Below are 18,761 nucleotides of genomic sequence, written 5' to 3' on the forward strand. Positions count from 1 at the left end.
AAGTGATATCAAGAGAATGAAGCAAATTAGATAATAGAAGTAAATTAGAAAGTTGTTTAAAATGACATGCTCTTTCTAAATCACGAAAGAAAAAATTTGGGTTTCATGTCCCTTTAAGAGTTTGTGAACTCTCACCACCTATATGAAAGAAATCTATGTACACATACAAAAAGAGGAGCGCACTACAAGGAATGAATAACAGCTCAGCAGCTTATTCTTTGAGAATTTACCACCTAGGAGTAGCCTCTTATACCCAAATTGTGCTTCTCAGTGAGGAAAATGTTCCTAAAGTATATCAGTCTGATCCCGCCTAACTAGGCTAGTCCAGCCCTGAAATACCAGGCAATTCTCCTCTGAACAAGGAACATGGCAACCTCAGATAATCTTTTTAGCCTTCTTTGGGACTCGTCAGTAAGGAGCAGCAATATTCCTCTAAGCACATTGGACAAGGAGTCCATGTCTGGTTTTCCCATCTCTAAGGGAGACTTTCCCAATATAATACAAAAGCATAAATAAAGATAAGAGCTCTACCAGGAACCAGGAGACAGATTGACTGTGTGGTATTTCTGAGCTCAACTAACCTTGTTAAGCGGGATCAGACTGATATACTTAGGAAAGGTCTCTTCTGTTTAAAAGCACAGTTGAGATAGCCAAGAGGCTGCTCCTATCTAGTAATTTGCCATAGAACAAGCAACTTGTTCCTGGTAGAGCACTTACTCTGTATGTATTCTCTCTCTCTGTCTCTCTAATTATATATTTTACATACACACACACACACACACACATATATATATATATTTCCCTAGGCTTACAACAATTTGCCTGAATGTTGTAACAAACTCTTAATTTTTATGCTGGCTATTCAGTATGTTATGTTTGAAATTTTATGTGATATATATTTTACTCTTAAGCTTTGAGTCACTGATTGATAACAGAGTTATCTTTGAGTGCTGGTCAGAACTGTGAGTATGGCCAGTGGAATAGGCATCAACTCTAACTCTTGGCTGTGGGGGTAGCAGAAGTAATAGAGAACCGAGTAGCAGGGAACTTAGTGGGCAGTTCCTTCAACCCTGGCATAAAACAGGTCCCCTACCCTATGGAGTACCTGTACTTTAAGTATAGAAACAAGGATGTAAATCAGTTAAGGTAAGAGTGAAACACTACAGTCTCTCATAAAAGGCAGGTTTCATATCATTCTTGTGTTTTTAATTACCAATTTATGACCCACAACAAAAGTATTTACCTTGCCAATTCTAAGAAAACAAGGGCTTCCCGAAGTGATACAGGAAAATCATTGCTGCATTTGTTGTTGGATGGTTTTTTCAAATCAACAAATAATTTGCTGTCTTCTTCTTTATAAACTTTCAGAAGTACACCCTTATTGTTTAACATCTTCAAAAATGTATCTGTCACTTCTTTTGGCCAATATCCATCCTAAATACAAAAACAAACAAATTAATAAATAAAAATGAAAAACCGATTCTCAAAAGATTCATAAGCAATTAGATTTTTAGTAGATGTTTATACCAGCCAAAGCATTAAAGGGACAGTCAACACCAGAACAATTGTTGTTTAACCCCTTAATGACCGACAACGTGCAGGATACGTCCTCAAAAAAAAATACCCTTAACGACCGAGGACGTACCCTGTACGTCGTCGGTCTGGGAAAGTGGTGGAAGCGATCCTGATCGTTTCCAGCCGCTTTCCAGTTATTGCAGTGATGCCTCGATATCGAAGCATCCTGCAATAACTCTCCTTGGCCATCCGGTGCAGAGAGCCTTCTCTGCACCGGACATCAATGGCCAGTATCTTTTGTGGGTGGGTCCTGTGATGTGGAGGGGGGCGGGATCGTGGGCGGGGGGTAGCCGGAGCGAGCACGGACGTGCACAGGCGCGTGCATGGGGAGGGAGTGGGTGGGAACCGTTACACTAAAGAATTTTTTTAGGGGAAATTGGGAAAGGGGGGGGGAGGCAAGTTGAAAAAAATGATTAGTCAGCGGGTGGGGGTTGGTTGGTGTGTGTGTGTGTGTGTGTGTGTGGGGCGGGGAGAGAAGCTACACTACAGGATAAAAAAAAAAAAAAGAGAAAAAAAAATGATTTTTTTTTTTTGTCCTTCAAACTGGGTACTGGCATACAGCTGCCAGTACAAAAGATTGCCCCCAATAAGGCAGAGGGGGAGGGTTAGAGAGCTGTTTAAGGGGGGGGGGACTTTTTGCCATTACTTAAGATGGAGAAGACAATTGTGGGGTGGGGGAGGGAAGGGAGCTGTTTGGGAGGGATCAGGGGGTGTGATGTGTCAGGTGGGAGGCTGATCTCTACACTAAAGCTAAAATTAACGCTGTAAGCTCCCTACAAAGCTAGCTAATTAACCCCTTCACTGCTAGACATGATACATGTGTAATGCAAAGCGGCATTTAGCGGCCTTGTAATTACCAAAAATTATTTTATGAACAAAGGGGATCCCAGAGAAGCATTTACAACCATTTGTGCCATAATTGCACAAGCTGTTTGTAAATAATTTCAGTGAGAAACCTAAAATTTTGAAAAATTTGATCACATATGGCGGTGAAATGGTGGCATGAAATATAACAAAATGGGCCTAGATCAATACTTGGTGTTGTCTACTACACTACACTAAAGCTAAAATTAACACTAGAAGCTCCCTACATGCTCTCTAATTAACCCCTTCACTGCTGGGCATAATACCTGTGTGGTGAGCAGTGGCATTTAGCAGCCTTCTAATTACCAAAAAGCAAAGCCAAAATCATATATGTCTGCTATTTCTGAACAAAGGGGATCCCAGAGAAGCATTTACAACCATTCATGCCATAAGTTGTTTGTAAATAATTTCAGAGAGAAACCTAAAGTTTGTGTAAAGATTTGGGAAAAGTGAACAATATTTTTTTTTTTTTTTTTTTTTTTAATAATTTTTATTGAGGTGAACAGACACAGATAACAGATAAATATGCACAGCACAGTATGTCAATCTAATAAGGCAAAACATAAGATCCTAAGTATTACCATACATAATGATATATAAACTTATGAGTCTGATTGTTATATCTATGTAGGACTACAAATTAAATTTCATCTAATCTCATCTAGACCTTTGAAATGACACATCTATTAACAAGAAATGTGGTCCACGGACTATGTTGCATTCTTTATACTATGTAGAAATTTAAAGTCGTGGGCATATCAGGACTAGCCCAGGAAAACTATAAGATGTAATGCCCTACATCACGCAGCTGCAAAATACCTACAGTTGACAGTGCAAACAGCTTAATGCACCTCCTTTTCCATTTACGTAATGTAATAGGTACCCCCCAGGATTTTAATAAACTAGGTTTAAACAAGAAATACCCCAACTCAAATGGCAGTGGCCACTCTCAGGCCACTAGTGTCATATAGGGATGAGGGGTGGAAATTGGGGGGAATTATTAATATGGCCACTATCGGGCCCCATAAAACAAAGTAATGTGCTGATGTCTAGTGGACAGCCAACATGCAGAACAATTATAATTGTGCAGCCCAGTTGAATGAATACATTGCTGCTCAGGAATGAATAGGCCTAAAGCTGTCTTCAGTATATAAAACTAAACATACAACTCCTCAATATAACATATAGGAGGAGCCCCCCTAGAATGCACAAGAACATATATGTAGCCTGTTCCTACCTGCAGAGGATTACATTTGTAGATGCCCTCTAAGTCCCAGCTTATTAGTAAGGTTCAGCATACATATCAGTACTGGACAGAGAAGACCCTATTAAACTTATGAATAAACGTACCAGAAATAAGTATATACAGTTACATTGCAATTAGGACCTACCTCAGTTAAAGAGCAGCGGCCACTTGTCAGGTCACGTGTGTTTATAATAGTTATGGGGTACATATAGAAGATAACAGCTATAGGGGCTCCATATAACCTAACACATTAATGGAGTGTGAGATACTGAACCTGTTGCAGTGCCAAGATATATGACAACAATACAAAGAATGTCTGCTTAAATAAAGAACATTGCCAGATGAGCAGCTGCAATCACACACGCTTAGAATGAATTATGTAGCATCCCACTATAGAGGGGGTAGTAGCCACAGGGGCCCCACAGAGCCTACAGCGAGTTAAGTGGCGTCCCACTAACCAACCCTGAGTTTCCCCAAACTGCTCACAAGTGGCCAAACCTGCCTCAAAGTATATATGTGTAGCTGAACAAACCATGAGGCACTTTCTAGGAAAATAAACATAACATTACTGGTAGATTATCTAAACCTTAGACTGGATTAAATTGAGCAACTAATATGTTTGCACCATCGGCACATCCAACAGTCCGGGCACAGAGCCCTCAAATGTCCTGAGTTTAAGCTTGGGTCAGTCAAATAAAGAGTTCCGGAGCCATAATACCCACACTTCAGCTAGAGCAAGTTCGTACCCGCACACACCTACAGTTCAGTGTTTGAGGAGCGAGTGGGAACGAATCAACAAAAACTGAGTACCATTACCCGACACCGGTCCGGGAGGCACTCCTCGCATATGAATTAGGACTCCATGTTATCCGCCAGAAGGCGGCTCCTGCAGATGACATCGGGACCACGGGCAGAGGCCCCATAATCCCACAGCCCTCCTCAGTCAGCAATAATAGTCCTGAACCAGGCAGGTAAAAGAGACCCGATGTTGGTAGTTGGGGCTTGGCAGACATAATAGCTCCTGTCATCCGTCCAGCCCGTGCCCCATCTCGGTCCCGCCCCAGAGAGCCGGCCGCATCTCCCCGGGTAGGAGCCAAGGCAGGCAGGGGGATTCCACAAGCTCCCGACTGTGCGCATACCTGAATATTTGTAGCGGTGTCCAAGTAATTGGCATCCAATATGTCGCCTTCTAGCTTGCAAAGCTCCGTGTTCGCCCATTTCACATTTTCAGATAGATCCCTCCCGGCGCGAGCAAGGGCCATGTGGGACTGAAGGCGGTCAAATCTTGCCTGCATTATACAGTCAAAATCAGACATCCAGCCCTGTACAGCTTCAATTAGCTCCTCCATGATCATGAATGATCATGAATGGAGATTAGGAAAATATCTCCTTGTACCCGGTTCCCCGGGGGGGGGGGGGGGGGTGCTGAGAAATTCCCTCTGTAGAGGCTGCCAAGAACTAATCTGCAGAGATCCGGTCTAAGAGACCCTGGAATTGCATAAAATAAGTATCACCATTGCCAGCAAACTATTCTCTATCAGATACTTCACAATTCTGTGCTGGATGGCATCAAAATGTAGGAATTACATGGCGGAATGCAATTTATTTAGCCAGAGCTCCCAGATTTGCGGCCATCTTCAGCCTGAGCCCGGACACGGCCCCGAACGATTTTTTTTTAATTTGATCGCATTTGGAGGTGAAATGGTGGCATGAAATATACCAAAATGGACCTAGATCAATACTTTGGGAAAACTTCTAAAAAAAACAGAATTTATGCTTACCTGATAAATTACTTTCTCCAGCGGTGTGTCCGGTCCATTGCGTCATCCATTACTTGTTGGAATATTCTCTTCCCCAACAGGAAATGGCAAAGAGCACAGCAAAAGCTGCCCATATAGCCCCTCCTCAGGCTCCGCCCCCCAGTCATTCGACCGACGGTTAGGAGAAAAAAAGGAGAAACTATAGGGTGCCGTGGTGACTGTAGTGTATAGAGAAAGAAATTTTTCAAACCTGATTAAAAAACCAGGGCGGGCCGTGGACCGGACACACCGTTGGAGAAAGTAATTTATCAGGTAAGCATAAATTCTGTTTTCTCCAACATTGGTGTGTCCGGTCCACGGCGTCATCCATTACTTGTGGGAACCAATACCAAAGCTTTAGGACACGGATGAAGGGAGGGAGCAAATCAGGTTACCTAAACAGAAGGCACCACGGCTTGCAAAACCTTTCTCCCAAAAATAGCCTCCGAAGAAGCAAAAGTATCAAATTTGTAGAATTTGGCAAAAGTGTGCAAAGAAGACCAAGTCGCTGCCTTACATATCTGATCAAAAGAAGCCTCGTTCTTGAAGGCCCATGTGGAAGCCACAGCCCTAGTAGAGTGAGCTGTGATTCGTTCAGGAGGCTGCCGTCCGGCAGTCTCATAAGCCAATCGGATTATGCTTTTCAGCCAGAAAGAAAGAGAGGTAGCAGTAGCTTTTTGTCCTTTCCTTTTACCAGAGTAAACGACAAACAAAGAAGAGGTTTGTCTAAAATCCTTTGTTGCTTCTAAATAGAACTTTAAGCACGAACTACATCTAAATTGTGTAACAAACGTTCCTTCTTTGAAACTGGATTCGGACACAGAGAAGGAACAACTATTTCCTGGTTAATATTCTTGTTGGAAACAACTTTTGGAAGAAAACCAGGCTTAGTACGCAAAACGACCTTGTCTGAATGGAACACCAGATAGGGTGGATCACACTGCAAAGCAGATAATTCAGAAACTCTTCTAACAGAAGAAATAGCAACCAAAAAACATAATTTATGTAAGAACTTACCTGATAAATTCATTTCTTTCATATTAACAAGAGTCCATGAGCTAGTGACGTATGGGATATACATTCCTACCAGGAGGGGCAAAGTTTCCCAAACCTTAAAATGCCTATAAATACACCCCTCACCACACCCACAAATCAGTTTAACGAATAGCCAAGAAGTGGGGTGATAAGAAAAAAAGTGCGAAGCATATAAAATAAGGAATTGGAATAATTGTGCTTTATACAAAAAAATCATAACCACCCCAAAAAAAGGGTGGGCCTCATGGACTCTTGTTAATATGAAAGAAATGAATTTATCAGGTAAGTTCTTACATAAATTATGTTTTCTTTCATGTAATTAACAAGAGTCCATGAGCTAGTGACGTATGGGATAATGACTACCCAAGATGTGGATCTTTCCACACAAGAGTCACTAGAGAGGGAGGGATAAAATAAAGACAGCCAATTCCTGCTGAAAATAATCCACACCCAAAATAAAGTTTAATGAAAAACCTAAGCAGAAGATTCAAACTGAAACCGCTGCCTGAAGAACTTTTCTACCAAAAATTGCTTCAGAAGAAGAAAATACATCAAAATGGTAGAATTTAGTAAAAGTATGCAAAGAGGACCAAGTTGCTGCTTTGCAGATCTGGTCAACCGAAGCTTCATTCCTAAACGCCCAGGAAGTAGATACTGACCTAGTAGAATGAGCTGTAATTCTCTGAGGCGGAATTTTACCCGACTCAACATAGGCAAGATGAATTAAAGATTTCAACCAAGATGCCAAAGAAATGGCAGAAGCTTTCTGGCCTTTCCTAGAACCGGAAAAGATAACAAATAGACTAGAAGTCTTACAGAAAGATTTCGTAGCTTCAACATAATATTTCAAAGCTCTAACAACATCCAAAGAATGCAACGATTTCTCCTTAGAATTCTTAGGATTAGGACATAATGAAGGAACCACAATTTCTCTACTAATGTTGTTGGAATTCACAACTTTAGGTAAAAATTCAAAAGAAGTTCGCAACACCGCCTTATCCTGATGAAAAATCAGAAAAGGAGACTCACACGAAAGAGCAGATAATTCAGAAACTCTTCTAGCAGAAGAGATGGCCAAAAGGAACAAAACTTTCCAAGAAAGTAATTTAATGTCCAATGAATGCATAGGTTCAAACGGAGGAGCTTGAAGAGCTCCCAGAACCAAATTCAAACTCCAAGGAGGAGAAATTGACTTAATGACAGGTTTTATACGAACCAAAGCTTGTACAAAACAATGAATATCAGGAAGAATAGCAATCTTTCTGTGAAAAAGAACAGAAAGAGCAGAGATTTGTCCTTTCAAAGAACTTGCGGACAAACCCTTATCCAAACCATCCTGAAGAAATTGTAAAATTCTCGGTATTCTAAAAGAATGCCAAGAAAAATGATGAGAAAGACACCAAGAAATATAAGTCTTCCAGACTCTATAATATATCTCTCTGGATATAGATGTACGAGCCTGTAACATAGTATTAATCACAGAGTCAGAGAAACCTCTTTGACCAAGAATCAAGCGTTCAATCTCCATACCTTTAAATTTAAGGATTTCAGATCCTGATGGAAAAAAGGACCTTGAGACAAAAGGTCTGGTCTTAACGGAAGAGTCCACGGTTGGCAAGAGGCCATCCGGACAAGATCCGCATACCAAAACCTGTAAGGCCATGCCGGAGCTACCAGCAGAACAAACGAGCATTCCTTCAGAATCTTGGAGATTACTCTTGGAAGAAGAACTAGAGGCGGAAAGATATAGGCAGGATGATACTTCCAAGGAAGTGAAAATGCATCCACTGCCTCCGCCTGAGGATCCCGGGATCTGGACAGATACCTGGGAAGTTTCTTGTTTAGATGAGAAGCCATCAGAACTATTTCTGGAAGTTCCCACATTTGAACAATCTGAAGAAATACCTCTGGGTGAAGAGACCATTCGCCCGGATGCAACGTTTGGCGACTGAGATAATCCGCTTTCCAATTGTCCATACCTGGGATATAAACCGCAGAGATTAGACAGGAGCTGGATTCCGCCCAAACCAAAATTCGAGATACTTCTTTCATAGCCAGAGGACTGTGAGTCCCTCCTTGATGATTGATGTATGCCACAGTTGTGACAATGTCTTATCTGAAAACAATGAACAACTCTCTCTTCAGAAGAGGCCAAGACTGAAGAGCTCTGAAAATTGCACGGGGTTCCAAAATATTGATCGGAAATCTCACCTCCTGAGATTCCCAAACCCCTTGTGCCGTCAGATACCCCCACACAGCTCCCCAACCTGTAAGACTCGTATCTGTTGAGATTATAGTCCAGGTCGGAAGAACAAAGAAGCCCCCTGAACTAAACGATGGTGATCTGTCCACCATGTCATAGAGTGTCGTAAAATCGGTTTAAAGATATTAATTTAGTTATCTTTAAGTAATCCCTGCACCATTGGTTCAGCATACAGAGCTGAAGAGGTCGCATGTAAAAACGAGCAAAGGAGATCGCATCTGATGCGGCAGTCCTAAGATCCAACATTTCCATGCATAAGGCTACCAAAGGGAATGATTGTGACTGAAGGTTTTGACAAGCTGATATCAATGTTAAACTTCTCTTGTCTGACAAGGACAGAGTCATAGACACTGAATTTATCTAGAAACCTAAAAAGGTTACCCTTGTCTGAGGAATCAATAAACTGATTGGTAAATTGATCCTCCAACCATGAACTTGAAGAAACAACACAAGTCGATTCGTATGAGATTCTTCGAAAATGAGAAGACTGAGCAAGTACCAAGATATCGTCCAAATAAGGAAATACCAAAACCCTATTCTCTGATTACAGAAAGAAGGGCACCGAGAACCTTTGAAAAAAATTCTTGGAACTGAGGCTAGACCAAATAGTAGAGCCACAAAACTGGTAATGCTTGTCTAAAAAGAGAATCTCAGACACTAAAAGTGATCTGGATGAATCGGAATATGTAGATACACATCCTGTAAATCTATTGTAGACATATAATGCCCTTGCTAAACAAAAGGCAGGATAGACCTACAGTAACCATCTTGAATGTTGGTATCCTAACATAACGATTCAATAATGATAGATCCATAACTGGTCTGAAGGAATTGACCTTCTTTGGTACAATGAAGAGATAAAATAAAACCCCAGCCCCTGTTCCAGAACTGGAACTGGCATAAATACTCCAGCCAACTCTAGATCTGAAACACATTTCAGAAATGCTGAGCCTTGCTGTGTCAATTGGGACACGGGAAAGAAAAGAATCTCTTAGCAGGAGGCCTTAACTTGAAGCCAATTCTGTACCTTCCTGAAACAATGTTTCTGAAACCAGAGATTAAGAACGGAATTGATCCAAATTTCTTTGAAGAAAACGTAATCTGCCCCATACCAGCTGAGCTGGAATAAGGGCCGCACCTTCATAGGTACTTAAGAGCTGGCTATAGGATTCTATAAGGCTTGGATATATTCCAAACTGGAAATAGTTTCCAAACTGATACCGCTCCTGAGGATGAAGGATCAGGCTTTTGTTCCTTGTTGTGAGGAAAGGAACGAAATGATTATTTACCCTGGAAAGAAAGGGAAAGCAAAGTTGACTTAGAAGACATGTCAGCATTCCAAGTTTAATCCATAAAGCTTTTCTAGCTAAAATAGCTAGAGACATATACCTGACATCAACTCTAATGATATCAAAAGATGGTATCACCAATAAAATTATTAGCATGTTATAGAATAATAATAATGCTATAAAATTATGATCTGTTACTTGTTGCGCTAAAGCATCTAACCAAAAAGTTGAAGCTGCAGCAACATCCGCTAAAAATATAGCAGGTCTAAGAAGATTACCTGAACATAAGTAAGCTTTTCTTAGAAAGGATTCAATTTTCCTATCTAAAGGATCCTTAAATGAAGTACTATCTGCCATAGGAATAGTAGTACATTAGCAGGAGTAGAGACAGCCCCATAACCTTAGGGATTTTTGTCCCAACAAACTCTAATCTGTCAGATGGCACAGGATATAATTTGCTTAAACGTCTAGAAGGAGTAAATAAATTACCCAAATTATTCCATTCCCTGGAAATTACTTCAGAAATAGCATCAGGGAGATAAAACACTTCTGGAATAACTACAGGAGATTTAAAAACCTTATTTAAACGTTTACATTTAGTATCAAGAGGACCAGTATCCTCTATTTCTAATGCAAATAACACTTCTTTAAGTAAAGAACGAATAAATTCCATCTTGAACAAATACAAAGATTTATCAGCATCAACCTCTGAGACAGAAACCTCTGAACCAGAAGAACCATTATCAGTATCAGAATGATGATGTTCATTTAAAAATTCATCTGAAAAAAAGAGAAGTTTTAAAAGACTTTTATGTATACTAGAAGGAGAAATAACAGACATAGCCTTCTTAATGGATTTAAAAAATAAAATCTCTTATGTTATCAGGAACACTCTGAAAATTAGATGTTGACGGACAGCAACAGGTAATGTAACAGTACTAAAGGAAATTTTATCTGCATTAATAAGTTTGACATGACATGCAATACAAATAACAGCTGGAGAAACAGATACCAAAAGTTTATAGCAGACTTAGCTTGGTAACTCCAGCACTGTGCAGTGATTTTCCTGTAGTAACTTCTGACTCAGTTGCAACGTGGAACATCTTGCAATATGTAAAAGAAAAAAACAACATATAAAGCAAAATTGATCAAATTCCTTAAATGACAGTTTCAGGAATGGGAAAAAAATGCCAGTGAACAAGCTTCTAGCAACCAGAAGCAATAAATAATGAGACTTAAATAATGTGGAGACAAAAATGACGCCCATATTTTTTAGCGCCAAAAAAGACGCCCACATTATTTGGCGCCTAAATGCTTTTGGCGCCAAAAATGACGCCACATCCGGAACGCCGACATCTTTGACGCAAAATAACGTCAAAAAATGACGCAACTTCCGGCGACACGTATGACGCCGGAAACGGAAAATAATTTTTGCGCCAAAAAAGTCCGCGCCAAGAATGACGCAATAAAATGAAGCATTTTCAGCCCCCGCGAGCCTAACAGCCCACAGGGAAAAAAGTCAAATTTTTGAGGTAAGAAAAAATATGATAATTCAATGCATAATCCCAAATATGAAACTGACTGTCTGGAAATAAGGAAAGTTGAACATTCTGAGTCAAGGCAAATAAATGTTTGAATACATATATTTAGAACTTTATAAATAAAGTGCCCAACCATAGCTTAGAGTGTCACAGAAAATAAGACTTACTTACCCCAGGACACTCATCTACATGTTTGTAGAAAGCCAAACCAGTACTGAAACGAGAATCAGTAGAGGAAATGGTAAATATAAGAGTATATCGTCGATCTGAAAAGGGAGGTAAGAGATGAATCTCTACGACCGATAACAGAGAACCTTATGAAATAGACCCCGTAGAAGGAGATCACTGCATTCAATAGGCAATACTCTCTTCACATCCCTCTGACATTCACTGCACGCTGAGAGGAAAACCGGGCTCCAACTTGCTGCGGAGCGCATATCAACGTAGAATCTAGCACAAACTTACTTCACCACCTCCCTTGGAGGCAAAGTTTGTAAAACTGATTTGTGGGTGTGGTGAGGGGTGTATTTATAGGCATTTTAAGGTTTGGGAAACTTTGCCCCTCCTGGTAGGAATGTATATCCCATACGTCACTAGCTCATGGACTCTTGTTAATTACATGAAAGAAACAGAACTTTCCAAGATAGTAACTTGATATCTATGGAATGTAAAGGTTCAAACGGAACCCCTTGAAGAACTGAAAGAACTAAATTTAGACTCCAAGGAGAAGTCATAGGTCTGTAAACAGGCTTGATTCTGACCAAAGCCTGTACAAAAGCTTGTACATCTGGCACAGCTGCCAGTCGTTTGTGTAACAAGACAGATAAAGCAGAAATCTGTCCTTTTAGAGAACTTGCTGACAACCCTTTATCCAAACCTTCTTGGAGAAAGGAGAGAATCTTAGGAATTTTAATCTTACTCCAGGAGAATCCCTTGGATTCACACCAACAGATATATTTTTTCCATATTTTATGGTAAATCTTTCTAGTCACAGTTTTTCTGGCTTGAACCAGAGTATCTATCACTGAATTTGAAAACCCACGCTTGGATAAAATCAAGCGTTCAATTTCCAAGCAGTCAGCTGTAGAGAGACTAGATTTGGATGTTCGAATGGACCTTGTACTAGAAGATCCTGTCTCAAAGGTTGCTTCCATGGTGGAGCCAATGACATATTCACCAGGTCTGCATACCAAGTCCTGCGCGGCCACGCAGGAGCTATCAGAATCACCGAGGCCTTCTCCTGTTTGATCCTGGCCACGAGCCTGGGAAGGAGAGGGAAATGTGGAAACGCATAAGCTAGGTTGAACGACCAAAGCGCCACTAATGCATCCACTAGAATCGCCTTGGGATCCCTGGATCTGGACCCGTAGCAAGGAACCTTGAAGTTCTGACGAGATGCCATCAGATCCATGTCTGGAATGCCCCATAATTGAGTCAACTGGGCAAAAACCTCTGGGTGGAGTTCCCACTCCCCTCGATGGAAAGTCTGACGACTCAGATAATCCGCCTCCCAGTTGTCTACTCCTGGGATGTGAATTGCAGATAGATGGCAGGAGTGATCCTCCGCCCATTTGATGATCTTGGATACCTCTCTCATCGCCAAGGAACTCTTTGTTCCTCCCTGATGGTTGATGTAAGCTACAGTCGTCATGTTGTCTGACTGGAATCTTATGAATCAAGCCAAGCCCGGAGAGCATTGAATATCGCTCTCAGTTCCAGGATGTTTATCGGGAAAAGAGACTCTTCCCGAGACCATAGACCCTGAGCTTTCAGGGAATCCCAGACCGCGCCCCAGCCTAATAGACTGGCGTCTGTCGTGACAATGACCCACTCTGGTCTGCGGAAACTCATTCCCTGAGACAGGTGATCCTGGGTCAACCACCAACGGAGTGAGTCTCTGGTCATCTGGTCTACTTGAATCTGTGGAGACAAGTCTGTATAGTCCCCATTCCACTGACTGAGCATGCACATTTGTAATGGTCTTAGATGAATTTGAGCAAAAGGAACTATGTCCATTGCTGCAACCATCAATCCTACTACTTCCATGCACTGAGCTATGGAAGGCTGCAGAATAGAGTGAAGAACTTGACACGCGTTTAGAAGCTTTGTCTTTCTGACTTCTGTCAGGAAGATCTTCATTTCTAAAGAATCTATTATTGTTCCCAAAAGGGGAACTCTTGTTGACGGAGACAGGGAACTCTTTTCTACGTTCACCTTCCACCCGTGAGATCTGAGAAAGGCTAGAACGATGTCTGTATGAGCCTTTGCCTTGGAAAGAGACGACGCTTGAATTAGAATGTTGTCTAGATAAGGTGCCACTGGCAATGCCCCTTGGTCTTAGAACCGCCAGAAGGGACCCTAGCACCTTTGTGAAAATTCTGGGAGCAGTGGCTAACCCGAATGGAAGAGCCACGAACTGATAATGTTTGTACAGAAAGGCGAACCTTAGGAACTGATGATGATCTTTCTGGATAGGAATATGTAGGTACGCATCCTTTAAATCCACGGTAGTCATATATTGACCCTCCTGGATTGTAGGTAAAATTGTTCGAATGGTTTCCATTTTGAATGATGGAACTCTGAGAAATTTGTTTAGAATTTTTAAATCCAGAATTGGTCTGAAAGTTCCCTCTTTTTTGGGAACTACAAACAGGTTTGAGTAAAACCCCTGACCTTGTTCCACAGTTGGAACTGGGTGTATCACTCCCATCTTTAACAGGTCTTCTACACAATGTAAGAATGCCTGTCTCTTTATTTGGTCTGAAGATAAGCGAGACATGTGGAACCTTCCCCTTGGGGGCAGTTCCTTGAATTCTAGAAGATAACCCTGAGAGACTATTTCTAGTGCCCAGGGATCTGGAACATCTCTTGCCCAAGCCTGAGCAAAGAGAGAGAGTCTGCCCCTACTAGATCCGGTCCCGGATCGGGGGCTACCCCTTCATGCTGTCTTGGTAGCAGCAGCAGGCTGCTTGGCCTGTTTACCCTTGTTCCAGCCTTGCATTGGTTTCCAAGTTGGTTTAGCCTGGGAAGCGTTACCCTCTTGTCTAGAGGCTGCAGAGTTAGAAGTCGGTCCGTTCCTGAAATTGCGAAAGGAACGAAAATTGGACTTATTCTTAGCCTTGAAAGGCCTATCCTGTGGGAGGGCATGGCCCTTCCCCCCAGTGATGTCTGAAATAATTTATTTCAATTCTGGCCCAAAAAGGGTCTTACCTTTGAAAGGGATATTAAGCAATTTTGTCTTGGAAGATACATCCGCCGACCAAGACTTTAGCCAGAGCGCTCTGCGCGCCACAATTGCAAACCCTGAATTTTTCGCCACTAATCTCGCTAATTGCAAAGCGGCATCTAAAATAAAGGAATTAGCTAACTTAAGTGCGTGAATTCTGTCCATGACTTCCTCATATGGAGTCTCCATATTAAGCGACTTTTCTAGTTCATCGAACCAGAAACACACCGCCGTAGTGACAGGAATAATGCACGAAATTGGTTGGAGGAGGTAACCTTGCTGAACAAAAATCTTTTTAAGCAAACCCTCCAATTTTTTATCCATAGGATCTTTGAAAGCACAATTGTCCTCAATGGGAATAGTCGTGCGTTTGGCTAGGGTAGAAACTGCCCCCTCAACCTTAGGAACTGTTTGCCATGTGTCCTTCCTTGGGTCGACCATGGGGAACAATTTCTTAAATATAGGAGGTGGGACAAAGGGTATGCCTGGTTTCTCCCACTCCTTATTCACTATGTCCGCCACCCTTTTAGGGATCGTAAAGGCATCAGGGTGCACCGGGACCTCTAAGAATTTGTCCATCTTGCACAATTTTTCTGGAATAACCAGAGTCACAATCATCCAGAGTAGATAGCAGCTCCTTAAGTAATGCGCGGAGATGCTCTAACTTCAATTTAAATGTCACAACATCAGGTTCTGCCTGTTGAGAAATTCTTCCTGAATCTGAAAGTTCTCCCTCCGACAAACCCTCCTTCACTGACACTTCTGACTGGTGTGAGGGTATGACAGATAAACTATCGTCAGCGCTTTCTTGCTCCACTGTATTTAAAACTGAGCAATCACGCTTTCTCTGAAATGCTGGCATTTTGGATAAAATATTAGCTATGGAATTATTCATTACTGACGTTAATTGTTGCATAGTAACAAGCATTGGCGCGCTAGATGTACTAGGGGTCGCCTGCGCGGGCATAACTGGTGTTGACACAGAAGGAGAGGATGATGAACTATCCCCACTACCTTCATTTGAGGAATCATCTTGGGCAACCTTATTAAATGTGACAGTACTGTCCTTACTTTGTCTGGACGCCATGGCACAATTATCACATACATTTGAAGGGGGGACCACCTTGGCCTCCATACATACAGAACATGTTCTATCTGAAGGTACAGACATGTTAGACAGGCTTAAACAGGCTAATAATGCAAAAAAAAATGTTTTAAAACAAAACCGTTACTGTCTCTTTAAATAATAAACAGAGCACACTTTATTTCTGAATGTGTGAAAAACTATGAAGGAAATATCCAATCTTTACCAAATTTTCACCACAGTGTCTTACTGCTTTAAAAGTATTGCACCCCAATTTTCAAGCTTTTAACCCCTTAAATGAGGAAACCGGAGCCGTTTAATCAAATAACAATTTTTAACCCCACTACAGTCCCAACCACAGCGTTTGCTGCAACTTCACCTGTCCTTAGGAGTTATACGATACCAAATTAAGCCTTCCAGGAACGTTTTCAATGATCACCAGACCCTCTCACATGCAGCTGCATGCACTGCATCCAAAAGAAACTGCGCAATTATGGCGCGAAAATGAGGCTCTGCCTACTATAGAGAAAGGCCCTTCCTGACTGGAAAGGTGTCTAAACGACTGCCTGGCGCCTAAAAACGTTCCCCCACAATAAAAGTTTTATAAATCACTTCAGATTTCATAAAAAACTTAAATTAAGCAATCGATTTAGCCCACAAGAGTGTCAACCAGTGTATAGCCCATAATAAGCCTTCATTCTGTTAAGAGTCTAAGAAAATGGCTTACAGATCCCCAAGAGGGAAAATGACAGTCTTCTAGCATTACAGTCTTGTTAGAAAATGGACTAGTCATACCTTGAGCAGAAAAGTCTGCTAACTGTTCCCCCCAACTGAAGTTCTCTGGGCTCAACAGTCCTGCGTGGGAACAGCAATTGATTTTAGTTACTGCTGCTAAAATCATACTCCTCTTTTAAACAGAACTCTTCATCCCTTTCTGTTTTAGAGTAAATAGTACAAACCGGCACTATTTTAAAATAACAAACTCTTGATAGCATAATAAAAAACTACAACTAAACACCACATACTCTTCACCATCTCCGTGGAGATGCTACTTGTTCAGAGCGGCAAAGAGAATGACTGGGGGGCGGAGCCTGAGGAGGGGCTATATGGGCAGCTTTTGCTGTGCTCTTTGCCATTTCCTGTTGGGGAAGAGAATATTCCCACAAGTAATGGATGACGCCGTAGACCGGACACACCAATGTTGGAGAAAATATATACATGTCAAGGGATATTCAGAGATTCCTGAAAGATATCAGTGTCCCAATGTAACTAGCGCCAATTTGGAAAAAAAAGTGGTTTGGAAATAGCAAAGTGCAAAAAAAAAGAGAAGAACATGTAAACATTGGGAATTTCTAAACTCAGGATAAAATTTAAAAACTATTTAGCATGGGTATTTTTAGGTTTTTGTAGATATGTAACAGATTGTGGGGGTCAAATGTAGAAAAAGTGTGTTTTTTTCCATTTTTCCTCGGATTTTATAAAAAATGTTATAGTAAATTATAAGATCTTATGAAAATAACGGTATTTTTAGAAAGTACATTTAATGGTGAAAAAAATGGTATACATAATATGTGTGGGTACATTAAATGAGTAAGAGGAAAATTACAGCTAAACACAAACACCTCAAAAATGTAAAAATAGCCTTGGTCCCAAACGGACAGAAAATGGAAAAGTGCTATGGTCATAATTTATGTAAGAGCTTACCTGACAAATTCATTTCTTTCATATTGGCAAGAGTCCATGAGCTAGTGACGTATTGGATATACAATCCTACCTACCAGGAGGGGCAAAGTTTCCCAAACCTCAAAATGCCTATAAATACACCCCTCATCACACCCACAATTCAGTTTAACGAATAGCCAAGAAATTGGGTGATAAAGAAAGGAGTAAAAAGCATCAACAAAGGAATTTGGAAATAATTGTGCTTTATACAAAAAAAATCATAACCACCATAAAAAAGGGTGGGCCTCATGGACTCTTGCCAATATGAAAGAAATTAATTTATCAGGTAAGTTCTTACATAAATTATGGGGTTTTTCATGTAATTGGCAAGAGTCCATTAGCTAGTGATGTATGGGATTGCAATATCCAAAATGTGGAACTCCATGCAAGAGTCACTAGAGAGACAGGGACAAAAAAAAACAGCAATTTCGCTGAAAAAAATAAATCCACAACCCAAATATAAGTTTATTCTCAAAAAAGAAAAAACAAAATTTATGCTTACCTGATAAATTTATTACTCTTGTGGTGTATCCAGTCCACGGATTCATCCATTACTTGTGGGATATTCTCCTTCCCAACAGGAAGCTGTAAGAGGATCACCCACAACAGAGCTGTCTATATAGCTCCTCCCCTAACTGCCACCTCCCAGTCATTCAACCGAAGACAAGCAAGAGAAAGGAGAAACTATAGGGTGCAGTGGTGACTGTAGTTTAAAAATTAAAAAACACCTGCCTTAAAATGACAGGGCGAGCCGTGGACTGGATACACCACAAGAGAAAAAATGTATCAGGTAAGCATAAATTTTGTTTTCTCTTGTAAGGTGTATCCAGTCCACGGATTCATCCATTACTTGTGGGATACCAATACCAAAGCTAAAGGACACGGATGAAGGGAGGGACAAGGCAGGCGCTTATACGGAAGGCACCACTGCCTGTAAGACCTTTCTCCCAAAAATAGCCTCCGAAGAAGCAAAAGTATCAAATTTGTAGAATTTAGAAAAAGTATGAAGCGAAGGCCAAGTGGCCGCGTTACAAATCTGTTCAACAGATTTTTAAAGGCCCATGTGGAAGCCACCGCTCTAGTGGAATGAGCTGTAATTCTTACAGGAGGCTGCTAG

Source organism: Bombina bombina, chromosome 3 (genome assembly GCF_027579735.1).
Source record: "Bombina bombina isolate aBomBom1 chromosome 3, aBomBom1.pri, whole genome shotgun sequence".
NCBI classification, from domain to species: Eukaryota; Metazoa; Chordata; class Amphibia; order Anura; family Bombinatoridae; genus Bombina; species Bombina bombina.